Source organism: Macrobrachium nipponense, chromosome 7 (genome assembly GCF_015104395.2).
Source record: "Macrobrachium nipponense isolate FS-2020 chromosome 7, ASM1510439v2, whole genome shotgun sequence".
Lineage (NCBI taxonomy): Eukaryota > Metazoa > Arthropoda > Malacostraca > Decapoda > Palaemonidae > Macrobrachium > Macrobrachium nipponense.
The window spans coordinates 40,940,766-40,955,765 of record NC_061109.1 but is presented as its reverse complement, the minus strand read 5'-3'; positions in this window follow the sequence as shown (position 1 = coordinate 40,955,765).

The window sequence follows — 15,000 nt, the reverse complement described above, 5'->3', positions numbered from 1 at the left end:
AAATTTATTTTATTTTATTTTTTCCTATTTGCATACAGTATGAGAGCTTCCATACAATCAACGTGTTTCTCTTATCACTATAATCTTTGATAAGCCTAGAAACAAAGTCCAAATGATAATAATTTTTTCATTAATTAAATCTTTTTCTCTGACATTTATCCTAATTAAAGTCCTCACGACTTGTCTATATTTAAAAGACTTGACATTCAGAGGGCAAAATTATTCTCTGATGAACAGATTACAAGTAATTTACAGTGCTCAAGTACTGCAGTTGTAATGTATGAGCTATGTAAGAGTTTCATTAATAAATAATAAAAGTAATCTGGATATTCGTGTCTGGTACTTACTAATGTAAATGTGACAGGGCACATGCTTGTTGGTAATGTGAGATACATCTCTAGTCACCAGTCAGTGGGTCACATGATTAAGCCAAGCAAATTATTGTAGCACTTATAGAGATGAAGATACAGAAACTCTGACAAGTAGCATCTAGTGATGACCATTTCATTGAATAACTTCGGTATTACTGGGAATATGTATGTCTAAAAAGGAAAAAAAAATAGTAGAAAATGGGGGATATATTTGTCTTAATACTTTGAAGTAAACGAAGACTGCCGCGTCTTAAAAGGAATACTTAGTGGTGCGGCAAAACAAATAGTGAAGCAAATAATTATATAACTTATCAGGATACGATTAAAAAATATCTTATCTGTTTCCTTTAGACTTCAAGTATACGTGTTGACAACATGTTGAATTGTAGCTATAATCCGACGATATCTAAAATCTGGCTATAGCCAGAATTACGAACTTTTCGATCTTGAATTTTTCGCCGAACAGCCTTGAATTTTTATTATCATTTTACAACCAGACGTTAACTAGAGTAGGTTGTGCCATGCTGCTGCTCCTCTGCCGATATTAAAGTCGATATTACAGTAGGTACACTGTAGAACCAGTTCTATTTAAAATTATACTGGTTATCCCTTTAATGAGACATTTGTGTACAGTGTAAAGAAACAAAAACTTGCCCCATTTAAATGTTTTGTCTGTAGGACAGATGCCTCTCATATGCAGGGTCCAAATTATAAGCTGATGTCGTACTTATATCTTTGACTTTACAAGGAGGTATTTCTAAGTATTACTACCCTTCAATCTATAGTCAGTTTGTATTCTATTTAGTAGACTTTTTGTCATACACAAATTGGAGTTCTATTTTGTTATATATGAATAGTCATTGCCAATAATAATTAAGCACATTATCCCCTTTTATATTTTCTTCTTAACCTGGTTTCAATATTCTGCTTGAAAGAAAGAAAACGTTTGAGCTCAAGTTGTACGTGAGGATATCTAGGTCTATCTTAAAAATATTCATTTTCTTTTATATCCTGTATAGAAAACCTGTCCATGTATAAGATAGACTAAAGAAACCTAACGTGCTTCTGGATCTGTTAAATTCTTTGTAAAATTATTTTCATAACATAAAGATTATTTATTTATGTCAACCTGAAGACGGTAAAATTATCTGCCAGTAATAATGAGTAATAGCGAAACTACTATATAGAAAATGGTTGGTGACGGCAGCCTTCGATTAGAGGTTAACTTGTATTTTATGATGATTCCTAAAGCGTCTTAGAATGACCAAGAAACCCATGTGATGAGATAATCGGTCACTGATAAGTTCTTTTTCATTCTAGCTTATCATTGCTTTTGTTAAACAAAAAAAAGCAGTTAAGATGCACAAAGGTGCTACAGCAAGTCTACCTTGATTAACGGCTGAAATGACGAATGGTATATAGTCATTATTATTAATAATAATAATATAATAATAATAATAATAATAAAATAATAATAATTATAATAATAATAATAATAATAATAATAATATATAATAATAATAATAATAATAATAATAATAATAATAATAATAATAATATAAAATAAAATAATAATAAATCTTTATTTATTGAATATACAAAATACAGACAGTAACATACACAATCTAGATACATGAGACATGATAAAAAGAAAAAGAAAGTGAGTAATCGGTACTTATCCACAAAATAGCTGAGGTAGCATAAAAGCTAGTAATCATAATACTGGTAATAGCAGTAATAATATTGGTGAGAAAAAAAAAGAATATGCATTGAGAGTAATAACAGTTAGTGCACAAATTATATAACTTAAATTTCAACTAGAGACCTTAGGTGGTTACAGTAGTCAGGTCCAGTGGGCTAAATACAAAAATAGAATGTAAAAAAAAAAAAAAAAAAAAAATAAAAAAAAAAAAAAAAAAAAAAAAAAAAAAAAAAAAAAAAAAAAAAACTTTAACTTGATAGTAATCACAGTAATAAAGAAAAATTAAAATAACAGCAATAAATGTAATAATGACAAAAACTGCAGATGACATCTTGCCAATACAGAGATTAAGTCCTTAGGGGACAAAGGCCTCATTTTCCCATCTTTCCCACAATTTAGATCTTCTTGCTTCACTCCTTAGGATGCTTTGTATGAGCGAGTTGCTGCTGTTTCTCACTCGGGTTACCAGACTGGACATTGTTCGCCTAACAATGATTTTTAAATTGTCCAGGCGATTTTCTATGAACATCTGTGTGGCGGAGTGGTAGCGGGGAGAGTTTGTGAGGCGTCTCAGATTGTCATTGTGCACAACAGTGATGCGTCTCATGGTCTCTCGGGTATAGTTCGTCCAGAGGGAACACCCATAGATACTGTAGCAGTACGAGCGGAAGAGCAGCAGTTTCACGTCTCGGTGACAGAAGGCAAACCTCCATGCAATCATGTTGCTAGCTGCACATAGTTTACGACGCCTCTGTTCAATGTCTGCCGTATCTTTTAGGTCGTCGGTGATAATGTGACCCAAATACGGAAATTCGTGCACAAATTAGAGCCGATGGTTTCCGAGGAAATTTTGTGGTTCTGCAATATGCTTAAGCGATCTCGGGAGCAGCGACATGCACTGGGTCTTAGTTTCGTTGTAGATTATATAAAATTCCTCTGCATATTGGCGGCAAGTGTCGATGAGTCGTTGGAGACCTTGCACTGATGGGGAAATCAGAACCATATCGTCGGCGTAACAGAGGTTGTTTATAGTTGTTTCATTGACGGTGCATCCGATTGGGAGTGAGTTCAGTTTGACATTCAAGGCATCTGTGTACGTATTAAACGGGTATGGAGAGAGAATGCCCCCTTGCCGAAGCCCGTTTAGGGAGCCGAAGGTGTAAGATAATACGTTACCCCATTTGACACAGAATTGCTGTGTGGAGAACCAGCAATGCAAAATGCCAATTAGATACAGGGGTGTGCCCCTTTTATGCAGCTTCAGGAAGAGCTTCAGGTAGTTTACTCTGTCAAATGCTTTTCTCACATCTACAAAACAAAGGAAAACAGGAGAGGCTGATGATAGGTAGTAATTCAGCAATTCTTTCAGTATGTAGATGCAGGTGTCGGTTGAGTGGTTTGCTTTATACCCGAACTGGTTGTCAGTGGTGTGTAGAAAGGGGAGAAGTCTCACTAGAAGAACAGACTCAAGTATCTTCGATGCGATCGTTGTGATTGCAATCGGCCGGTAGTTGCCAGGGTCAGCTGCATCCTTTAGCCTGTTTTTTAAAAGTACATATCAGAGACCGTTTATAGGGGAGTGGGGGTGGGGGAGCTTCTCGTAGCAAACGATGCACTTTACATTAGAATTGTCTGATTTTTTTAAAGAAATGAAAGTAGCAGGGTGTTAGTTTACGCAGATACGATGGCTGAATTCTTTTAATTATTATTATTATTTTTTTTTTTTTTTTTTTTTTTTTTTTTTTTTTTTTTATTTTTTTTTTTTTGCTCTATCACAGTCCTCCAATTCGACTGGGTGGTATTTATAGTGTGGGGTTCCGGGTTGCATCCTGCCTCCTTAGGAGTCCATCACTTTTCTTACTATGTGTGCCGTTTCTAGGATCACACTCTTCTGCATGAGTCCTGGAGCTACTTCAGCCTCTAGTTTTTCTAGATTCCTTTTCAGGGATCTTGGGATCTTGCCTAGTGCTCCTATGATTATGGGCGATTTCCACTGGCATATCCCATATCCTTCTTATTTCTATTTTCAGATCTTCTGATAATTATCCATTTTTTCCCTCTCTTTCTCTTCAACCTCTGGTGTCCCATGGTATTGCGACATCATGAGTGATACTTTCTTCTCGACTTTGTCAATCAATGTCACGTCTGGTCTGTTTGCACGTATCACCCTATCCGTTCTGATACCATAGTCCCAGAGGATCTTTGCCTGATCGTTTTCTATCACTCCCTCTGGTTGGTGCTCGTACCACTTATTACTGCAAGGTAGCTGATGTTTCTTGCACAGGCTCCAGTGGAGGGCTTTTGCCACTGAATCATGCCTCTTTTTGTACTGGTTCTGTGCAAGTGCGGGGCATTCACTTGCTATGTGGTTTATGGTTTCATTTTTCGTATTGCACTTCCTACATATGGGAGAAGATGTTATTTCCGTCTATCGTACTTTGAACATATCTGGTTCTTAGGGCCTGATCTTGTGCCGCTGTTATCATTCCTTCAGTTTCCTTCTTGAGCTCTCCCCTCTGTAGCCATTGCCAATTGTCATCGCTGGCTAGTTCTTTAGTCTGTCTCATGTATTGTCCGTGCATTGGTTTGTTGTGCCAGTCCTCTGTTCTTTCTGTCTTTCTCCTGTCTCTGTATATTTCTGGGTCTTCGTCTACTTTTATTAGTCCTTCTTCCCATGCACTCTTTAGCCACTCGTCTTCACTGGTTTTCAGATATTGCCCCACTGCTCTGTTCTCGATGTTGACGCAGTCCTCTATACTTAGTAGTCCTCTCCCTCCTTCCTTTCGTGTTATGTATAGTCTGTCCGTATTTGCTCTTGGGTGTAGTGCTTTGTGTATTGTCATTTGTTTCCTGGTTTTCTGATCAATGCTGCGGAGTTCTGCCTTCGTCCATTCCACTATTCCTGCGCTGTATCTGATTACTGGCACTGCCCATGTGTTTATGGCTTTTATCTATTTCCGGCGTTGAGTTTTGACTTGAGTATCGCCTTGAGTCTCTGCATATATTCTTTCCTGATCGTGTCCTTCATCTCTTGGTGTTTTATATCTCCTCCTTCCATTATTCCCAGGTATTTGTATCCTGTCTCATCTATGTGTTTGATGTTGCTCCCATCTGGTAGCTTTATCCCTTCAGTTCTCGTTACTTTGCCTTTTTGTAATAATAATATTATTATTATTATTATTATTATTATTATTATTATTATTATTATTATTATTATTATATTATTATTATTATTATTATTTTGTTCTAAAGGGTCCACAATAATACAAAGTGTTAAGGGTCCGTGTATAATTTTCAAAACTTTACAACTTTGTAAAGTTTTGAAAATTATACACGGACTCTTAACACTGTATTATTGTGGACCCTTTAGAACATTATATATACTCTCGCGATAGAGAGTTCTTCCCTATTATTATTATTATTATTATTATTATTATTATTATTATTATTATTATTATTATTATTATTATTATTAAATAAGTCTTTGATGACACACTCTGAATTAATATTATCAGGAATAGTTCCTTCATGTTCACTGACGTTGAATACCGGAATAATGATCATTTGGTAAGAACGAGTTATAGCTATTTCAAATAACCAATGCGACTTCTTATCCTTCTTACCAAAATATAAACAAACTACGTGCACTTTGTAAAACCTTTTAACCTTGCATTGGAAAGTTCAATGAATAGGGTTTAGTTTTTCATCTCTATGTTGAAAGTAGTTTTAAGGATCTGGGAGAGAATTAACATTATCATAAAGTAATGTCAATGATCTAGGAGAGAACGAAGTTTATAAAATGGTAATTTGAAGAATCTGGGAGAGAACGAAGATTATAAGAAAAAAAAAAAATGTAAAAGATCTGAGGTAGAATAACGATTATTAAAAAGTAATTCAAAGGATCTGGGAGAGAACGAAGATTATCAAAATGTAATTCAAAGGATCTGGGAGAGAACGAAGATTATCAAAAAGTAGTTTCAAGGATCTGGAAGAGAGCAAAGAATATCATAAAGTAATTCAAAGGATCTGGGAGAGAACGAAGATTATCAAAAGGTAATTACAAGGATCTGGGAGAGAACGAAGATTATCAAAAAGTAATTTCAAGAATCTGGAAGAGAGCAAAGATTATCATAAAGTAATTTAAAAGCTCTGGGAGAGAACGAAGATTATCAAAAAGTAATTTCAAGAATCTGGAAGAGGCAAAGATTATCATAAAGTAATTCAAAAGATCTGGGAGAGAACGAAGATTATCAAAAAGTAATTTCAAGAATCTGGAAGAGGCAAAGATTATCATAACGTAATTCAAAAAATCTGGGAGAGAACGAAGATTATTAAAAAGTAATTACAAGGATCTGGGAGAGAACAAAGATTATCAACAGCAAGCTCGAAGATAGACACAGGTTAAATTCCTTTCATAGTCATCACTGGTTATTTTGAGCCACTCTGTCGATCTTTGTGGCATCAGAAGACTGAAAAGGAAAGGACCACGTCGTGACGTCAATTATTATTTTTTTTTGTGGTCTATCACAGTCCTCCAATTCGATTGGGGGTATTTATAGTGTGGGGTTCCGGGTTGCATCCTGCCTCCTTAAAAGTCCATCAATTTTCTTACTATGTGCGCTGTTTCTAGGAGCACAATCTTCTGCATAAGTCCTGGAGCTACATCAGCCTCTACTTTTTCCAGAATCATTTTCAGCGATCCTGGGATCGTGCCAATGGTTCCTATGATTGTGGGTACAATTTTCACCGGCATATACCATATCCTTCTTATTTCGTTTCAGGTCTTGATACTTATCCTTTTTCCCCGTTTCTTTCTCTTCAACACTGGTGCCCCATGGTATAGCGACATCGATGAGTGATACTTTCTTCTTGATTTTGTTAATCAACGTCACGTCTGGTCTATTTGCACGTATCACCCTACCTGTTCTGATACCATAGTCCCAGAGAATCTTTGCCTGATCGTTTTCTATCACTCCCTCAGGTTGGTGCTCGTACCACTTATTACTGCAAGGTAGCTGATGTTTCTTGCACAGGCTCCAGTGGAGGGCTTTTGCCACTGAATCATGCCTCTTTTTGTACTGGTTCTGTGCAAGTGCCGGGCATTCGCTTGCTATGTGGTTTATGGTTTCATTTTTTGTATTGCACCTCCTACATATGGGAGAGATGTTATTTCCGTCTATCGTTCTTTGAACATATCTGGTTCTTAGGGCCTGATCTTGTGCCGCTGTTATCATTCCTTCAGTTTCCTTCTTTAGCTCTCCCCTCTGTAGCCATTGCCATGTGTCATCGCTGGCTAGTTCTTAAGTCTGTCTCATGTATTGTCCGTGCATTGGGTTGTCGTGCCAGTCCTCTGATCTGTTTTTCATTCTCCTGTCTCTGTATATTTGTGGGTCTTCGTCTACTTTTATCAGTCCTTCTTCCCATGTGGCGCCATGGCAGAGTGGGTTAGGTCGTCAATGGACTGGTTAAGCAACATTGGGGCTGGTCAGTCGTTGGATGGGTGACCGCTCTCCTCGGCGTTGAATCCTTGGGAAAGGATCTTTACCATAATTTCTTCAGTCTACTCAGCTGTAAATGAGTACCTATCCCTGATGGGGTAGGGTCCAGCTATGGGTTAAATAGCAAAACTCAGCAATGATGGAAAGAAATGAAGAATTAAACGACAACGACGTAAATGGAACCTCTGGCAACAGAGGAGCTTCGTCCGGCAGCCAGGTATTCAACCCAATTGAAGGGGAAGACGGTCAGGTACTTGGAGGTCGTCATCCAGCAACTGACCACCACAACGACAGTAACCAACAGCCTGAGATTGGAGCTACAGAAGCGAACCAAAGGAAGAAATTATTATTATTATTATTATTATTATTATTATTATTATTATTATTATTATTATTATTGAGAAGATGAACCTTATTCATATGGAACAAGCCCAAAAAAGGGGCCACTGACCTGAAATTCAAGCTTCCAAAGAATATGGAAGTAAGAGAAGGTAAAGGATAGTACACAAAGAAGAGAACTCAAAGGCTCAGCAGCATGTTACGAATATAATAGAAATATAAATTCAAGAATTTCAGTATGATTTGAAATAGTTTCGAGACATTTTTTTATTTTTATTTTACCTTTATTAGCACATACTGCGGAGAGGAAATGAGGTTTCTAGACATGCTGGGAATTGCACTCGTGTCCTCAGCCTGTCAGTTTTATTGTTCGTCTCGATTTTGTGAAGTTTCCAGCTGTTCATGACTAGAAAGCCTTTCAAATACTGAAAGGTTTACTGATAATACTTCGTAAGTAACGGCCACTTATGCCTGTGAGGATTGCAGAGGCTATCACATTATGTCAGAAGGGTTCACAATGCAGATTTGTACACCAGAACAGCTGGATAATTTGCCTTCCGGTTGTGTTAAGCAAGGCACTATAGAGTTATTGCATTGCTGTTTTATATTAGCCAATTCTTTTGAATCGTTTTCCCAGTGGTGAAAATGTACTTGAACGTCTATTACCCACTTACTAGCTGCATTGGAGAACGGTTCATGTCAGAACTCAAGTGTAAAAATAAAAGGATCGCCATTTCATCCTGACAAGCACTGAACATGAACGCTTTAGAATAGGCATTCCCTGTTTATCAACGGTATTATCTTTAAAACTATTAAAAATGTAAGTTAGTTATTTGATGTCTAAAATCTACTTATAGGTACGGCTATATAACAACTGAGAAAGTGTAATTGCGATATAAACTAAAAGATTTGCATGCTTATATATATATATTTTTTTACATCTCTCTTTCATATAGTGTCTCTCTGCATTATTTTACTTGCACTGTCCTGGTTTAATCCACCTTTGTTGACATGTCTGTATTTCCCATTACCTTCAGGTACTTCTTTCGAATGAGCACTTTATTCTTTGGAAGCTTGAATTTGAAATCAATGGCCCCTGTGGGGTTGTTCCATATGAATAGGGTTCATCTTCTAAATAATAATAATCATCATCATTATAGGATGAAGTTACTTTAATTTCGTTTCTTCATATGGAAGTTTTCGGGGACTGGAGTGTCATATATGACGACTCAGTTTGCATTTGCCACAACGGCATATACTTGACGACGAAGATGGTTTTATGAGCGATCAATATCTTTGCATGTTTTCACCTGATGTTCCCCAAGTAATTCGTACAAGGCGTGTCACTTATTTATTAAAGTTTCGAAAGATTAACACCCTCTTTTTCCGCGATACCTCCTCTCATTCGTTTGTTCCGAGTAATTTTATTAATATATTGAAAAGCACATGAATTTTAATTTTTGGTCGAGGAAGTTACAAGAATTCTCGGATTATTTTCTATTACTCGAAGATTTTCACGCATTTTCTTGACTTTTCGTGAATATATTTCTTTAATGATAACAACTTTTAAAAATCAAATCTCCTTTATTTACCGATACCAAGACTTTGAATCACGAAAAACCACTTTCCGGTTTAGCTTTGGTAAGTGTACTTAGATAAGTGAGTGGCTGGTTCGGTATAAAATTAGATCTGAGACAAGGGCCTTCTATTTCCGTAACTGTCTGTCGCCTTTACTGATTGACAGAGAAATTAGGAAACTTATGAAAAGCACATGATATACTTGTTCTAGAATGTCACAGAAATTACAGTCAAATCCTTTGTAGACAGGATAAAGATCTTTCATGGTGTTGAGCGTTATAAAGACATAAAAACAAATTCTAAATCGTTCAGATTATATTAATTTTAAGAATTAATATAATCAAGGATGATGACATGGTGAAATATTAGACTTAATCAGTCATCCTCGTGGTTGCCAAGATTCTTGGCACCAAATCTCGAAATGCGTAAATGCTCCCAACCTTTATCGTCATTTCCTATATATTCCTTTTTTCGAAACTCCTCATTTCTTCGCCTTGGTCTCTTGCCACTTATTGTTTCAGTTGATTGCCTCTTTCATGGTTTATTTTTTCTTGCCATAGTGTCAAGTCAGTTTCTCATCTCTGCCATTGCTATCATCTCTTGATCTCTCCCTTTCTTCCAAACCAAGATTCATTTGATATTTAATTATCTTATCTCATTTACAGTTCAGGCTTTCAGTCGGAATTAGGTCCCTCAAAATACTTTTCTTCCTGTCCAACTTTACCGTTTTGGCAATATGTTTGCTTGTGCTGAACCTCCTCGATTGAAGTTTTCGATCAAGCTTATTTTTTATTTTGTCACGAATTTCCGTTTTCTGTGAAAGGTAAATATCATCCTCCATTACAGATTATATTTTTCGTCCCCGTGTTTAACTTTTCTTACCAAATTCTTGGTCCGCAAGGATATTCATTGTATTTCACTGGCTCTGAAACGATGATTTGATGTTTATCTTTCATTGTGGAATATTTTTGTGGTCATTTCTGTACTTTTGTAAACCGCATGACGTGCGTTCTGTCATAACCTGCTCTGCAAATCTGAAATCGGACGTCCTTCGTGAGAGCTCATCTGACTTTAATCCCCCAAATACCTTTGATGTGCTGTGATAAATCTTCTTAGACATTCTTAGTTTTCTCACAGACTATATAGGCGTTTGGCTGTGGTGTTACGACCGATAACTTGAATGAGGAGAGATCAATCTTATGAGAGATGAGAAAGGCAGCAGCAGATTTTGCAAAAGTTTCCGAGTGGAGAATCGTCTGGATAGACATTTGAAATGAAGAGATTGCAGAGCTGATTCGCTACATTTCGTTGTACTGCTGTGGAACGTGCGCGAAAAAGAAAAAAAAAAAGAGTGGAAGCTATTTATATTCATAGTATGAGAAGCAGACGTAGATTGAGAAGAGTTGATTAAAAAGGCTAGCATTAGTTAAAAGATGTAGTACATATTAGTGATTTTTTTTCTTTTTTTGTACACGTTCAGGAATTAAGAGGAAATCGGCTGGTGAATGGAATATTATACGCTGAAACTGAAAGTCGGATAGAGATAAAACAATGCATTGGACTCTTTATCAAATGTAATAGTTCTTTCAGTCCTTTTAAATATCAAGTCACTCAAGTTATCAGACTGATGACCCTATGTTAATTTACCAATATTCATTTTTATTTTTATTTTTTTAAGAAAGCTTATTCTCACATGATGTCGTTCTATTCTATGGAAGGTCACTTTGAAACCTCCTGGCATTCTATTCATATGAATACTTTTCTCTTCTGAATAACAATCACAGCATGTGACAGGAAGCTAAGTGTCGGTCGAGTCAAAGAGAGGAAGTCGACAGGCAGATTAAGAAGGCGAATATTTTTGTTTAGAGGCAGAGAGAGAGAGAGAGAGAGAGGGGTGGGGGGGAGGGAAGGAGGAGGATCAAAGTAAAATGAATGGAATGTGCCCATTAACTAATTACAGATTAAAGCCCTTGTTTTGTGCGCCTGCAGTTCTAACGGGTACATTCAGTGAATAAATGAATATACTGAATGCGCGTATACTTCAAGAGGTACGCTTTAGTGTACGTTCCTTTAAAAATTTGTACACACGCACGCACACACACACACACACACACACACATATATATATATATATATATATATATATATATATATATATATATATATATATATTGCCTTAAAATCCTTATCGACCGAATGAACGTGCTTTCGGATAAGTAACACATCAAACTTTAAGTTCTCTTCCATATATTTGCTTGCGTCGAATTATTATTATTATTATTATTATTATTATTATTATTATTATTATAACTACAACCAAAGTCCGGGCATAGTGGTGCAGAACATGGCCAGGAGACCACGAACATGCCCAATTGCTCTCCTGCAGAAGGAGGACATCGGGTACGGGGGAAGTGAGGAGAAAACGGGAATGCGAGTGACGATGCGGGAGGAATATAGGCAGCCGGGCGGAGGTGCCGTGGGGACTGGCCGCGGGTAGGGTGGGAGGAGGGTTGATTTAAATGTAAGTGATACTTTCGTTGCTAATCTCGTGTGTTGAATGCGCTTTTCCTCCGTCCATCCTAGATTCGTATTGCCTCATGGCTTTGCGCTGGCCACCACCAACATCCCCCATTGCGTCATCGCACTGTTTGCTGTTTCGGCGTCCGCTATGCCACAGCGTCAGACTCAGTGTTCGTTCAGTATTGTTTATGTAGCCTCTGGCTGCATACGAGACACAAACTCGCCGAAGCAATTCCGAAGTTTGCTTCGTTTAATGTGGAGTGGACTACTCTAATTTTTCTAGCTGTTTTGCTCTCGAGTCTACTGAGATATAACGTCATAGTTGGGCCTTGTTTAGATGCAGTTACTTCTGGTTGCATACAAGGCAAGAGAATTGCGTGTAATTTCGACGTTTATTGTTTGATGCAAAATGAATTTGCATATCATTTTTCAGCAATTTTTCTATCGAGGGTCGCTAGATTGTCGTCCTGCAAGTGTATAAACCGATTTAGCAATTCTCACGCGTTTATAAATCGCGTCTAAAAATAGGAGACTAACAGATATCGAGACTGAACCAGCTGCGCAAGAGAAAACGCATTGCTTCAGTCATGGTCCTGTAATGTTCTCGCGTTCAAGTTAAAACGAGTTTATCTATTGCCTTTGAGACAGAACACCACTCCTATTCCTTTTCATACATACACGTCTCAATTCTGTGTAGTGTCAATAATTCAGCAATACGGGAGAAAAAATACAGTCGTGTATGGAAGATATGAAATGGATTTAAGTCATTTTTAGATGCAACAAAATTATTACTGCAGATGGTTTTAGAATATACTACCTCCTCCCCGTATGAACCTTGTCTGTAACCCATACACGCACGAACCCACACACTCCGCTCATGTAAACGTACACTCAGTTTAACACCAACACACTGATTCACACGTAGACACAACAACTTCCTGATAGAGTTGTCTGGATTTAGAAATGAATAAAACCACAGATCTGAGCATTTTAAATCTAGTAGCGATAAGGAGCTGAAGCAATTTGTAGCTTCGTACTTTATAGTACGATCACAGAAACGAATGGCAGTGCGTTGCCCCCGTTAGGTGTAACTGATGTGAAAGACGGGTATCTCTCTCACATAAATATTTCCTGTCAGGGAAAGTGAGTCCGGTCTCTCCAGAAGGTCGTTATTAATTTATATCTTTTATGACCAATGAAGAAGAAGAATGCGAATCATAGTTATTGTTTCCTATTGGCTCTTTCATTTCAAAGATGCAATATACCCGATCAGTAATGGAAATCCAAGTATATAAAACTACAAGTTTCGTAACTTTCGTTAACATCTAGATCTCTTTGGCTGGACGAAGCAGATTAGCAGAGCATTTCTGAAGTTTTGAAGTTTTTTTTCCTTCCCTGGGTCTTTTTACTCTCTCTGATGAACCATCCCCCACCTCTCCACAATCCCCTGCCCCCATGCTGAGATGGAGGGTGAGACCATAGCGGCCGCTTTCGATCGTTAATGTCAGTGTTTGCCAAAGTTGAGGTTATGCGTTATAGTTGGAACTCGCGAATGAGCTCCCCCCCCCCCTCCCCCCATCCCCCCCCCAAAAAAAAAAAAAAAAAAAAAAGAACTGCCTTTTCCCATCCTTTAACCACTTGTTTTTACCATCTACTTTTTTTTTTTTGATCGTTGATAGTACGTCGTTTTGATTCTTTGAATGTGATTTTGATGCGTGGCTGAATTTGTCACGTATAAAGTTTGGACTTAATGAACATCATTTGGTGAAACTTCTTTATATATATTTATTTTAAAAGTTTTAGTTATAGTAAACTTCAATAGTTTTATGTCGACGTCGATGGCCTTAGTTTTATCTTATCTAACCAATCGATCAATCAATTCTCATTCTTTCTATGCCTTTCCAAACTCCTCACCCTACTCCAAAGAAGAGAGAGAGAGAGAGAGAAACGGAACATAGTTCTGCAATATTAGTTATAGTTATAAGACAGAGTGGGGAAACTTGCAGAATAATCCCAGGGATTCAGACAATAATACACGTGAATAGAAGATCCTATTAATGGTAAATTAATTTAGAATAATGCTCGACATTATACACACACACACACACACACACACACATATATATATATATATATATATATATATATATATATATATATATATATTAGTATATACTTACGTGCATATGTGAACTGTAACACAGACATATATATATGTATGTATATATATATATATATATATATATATATATATATATATACATACTATAAACAGTATATAATATATACATAGAAATGATAGTTTGCTATGACCCTTCACACTTTCAAATATTAAGCTACGTGGCTCACTGTCTGTAAGTATCAAAACGCCATGCGCAGTGGTCTTAACAAGAAGAAGCTATCACACGCATGTATAGCCACATGTGCACACTTAAATGGTCTGCTGACTGTCACGGCGGAGTTGGGTTGACACAAAGTCAGCTTATTATATCTTTTTTCGTTGCTGAGTGGATTAAGTCCAGGCACCAACCAAAAGAGACAGCCAGAGTAATTGCACTTACCATAAATAATTCCCTTTTTTGTGAAAATTATTCATATAGTTTGATCAAATTTATATTAATACGTTCAATATTTGTTATATATATATAAATATATATATATATATATATATATATATATATATATATATATATATATATATATATTTATATAATCAGCTGAAGCCATTTTCCATATCAGCAGGTAACTAAAAAAATACACTCAGTGGTATTTTCCATTTTCATACATAAACTCCTTAAATATGGATGATCCTCATGATCAGAAACTCACCATTTTTAGCCTCTTCATACACTTGCACAGAGGTACATCAGGATCACGTCAAACACACCCCCCACCCCCCCTCTACATATACTCACCATTCACCAATAGCCTGCACACACATTTTTTTTCCAAGGGTATTAAAGTGCTACCTTACAACTGCTTCTTTCACGCC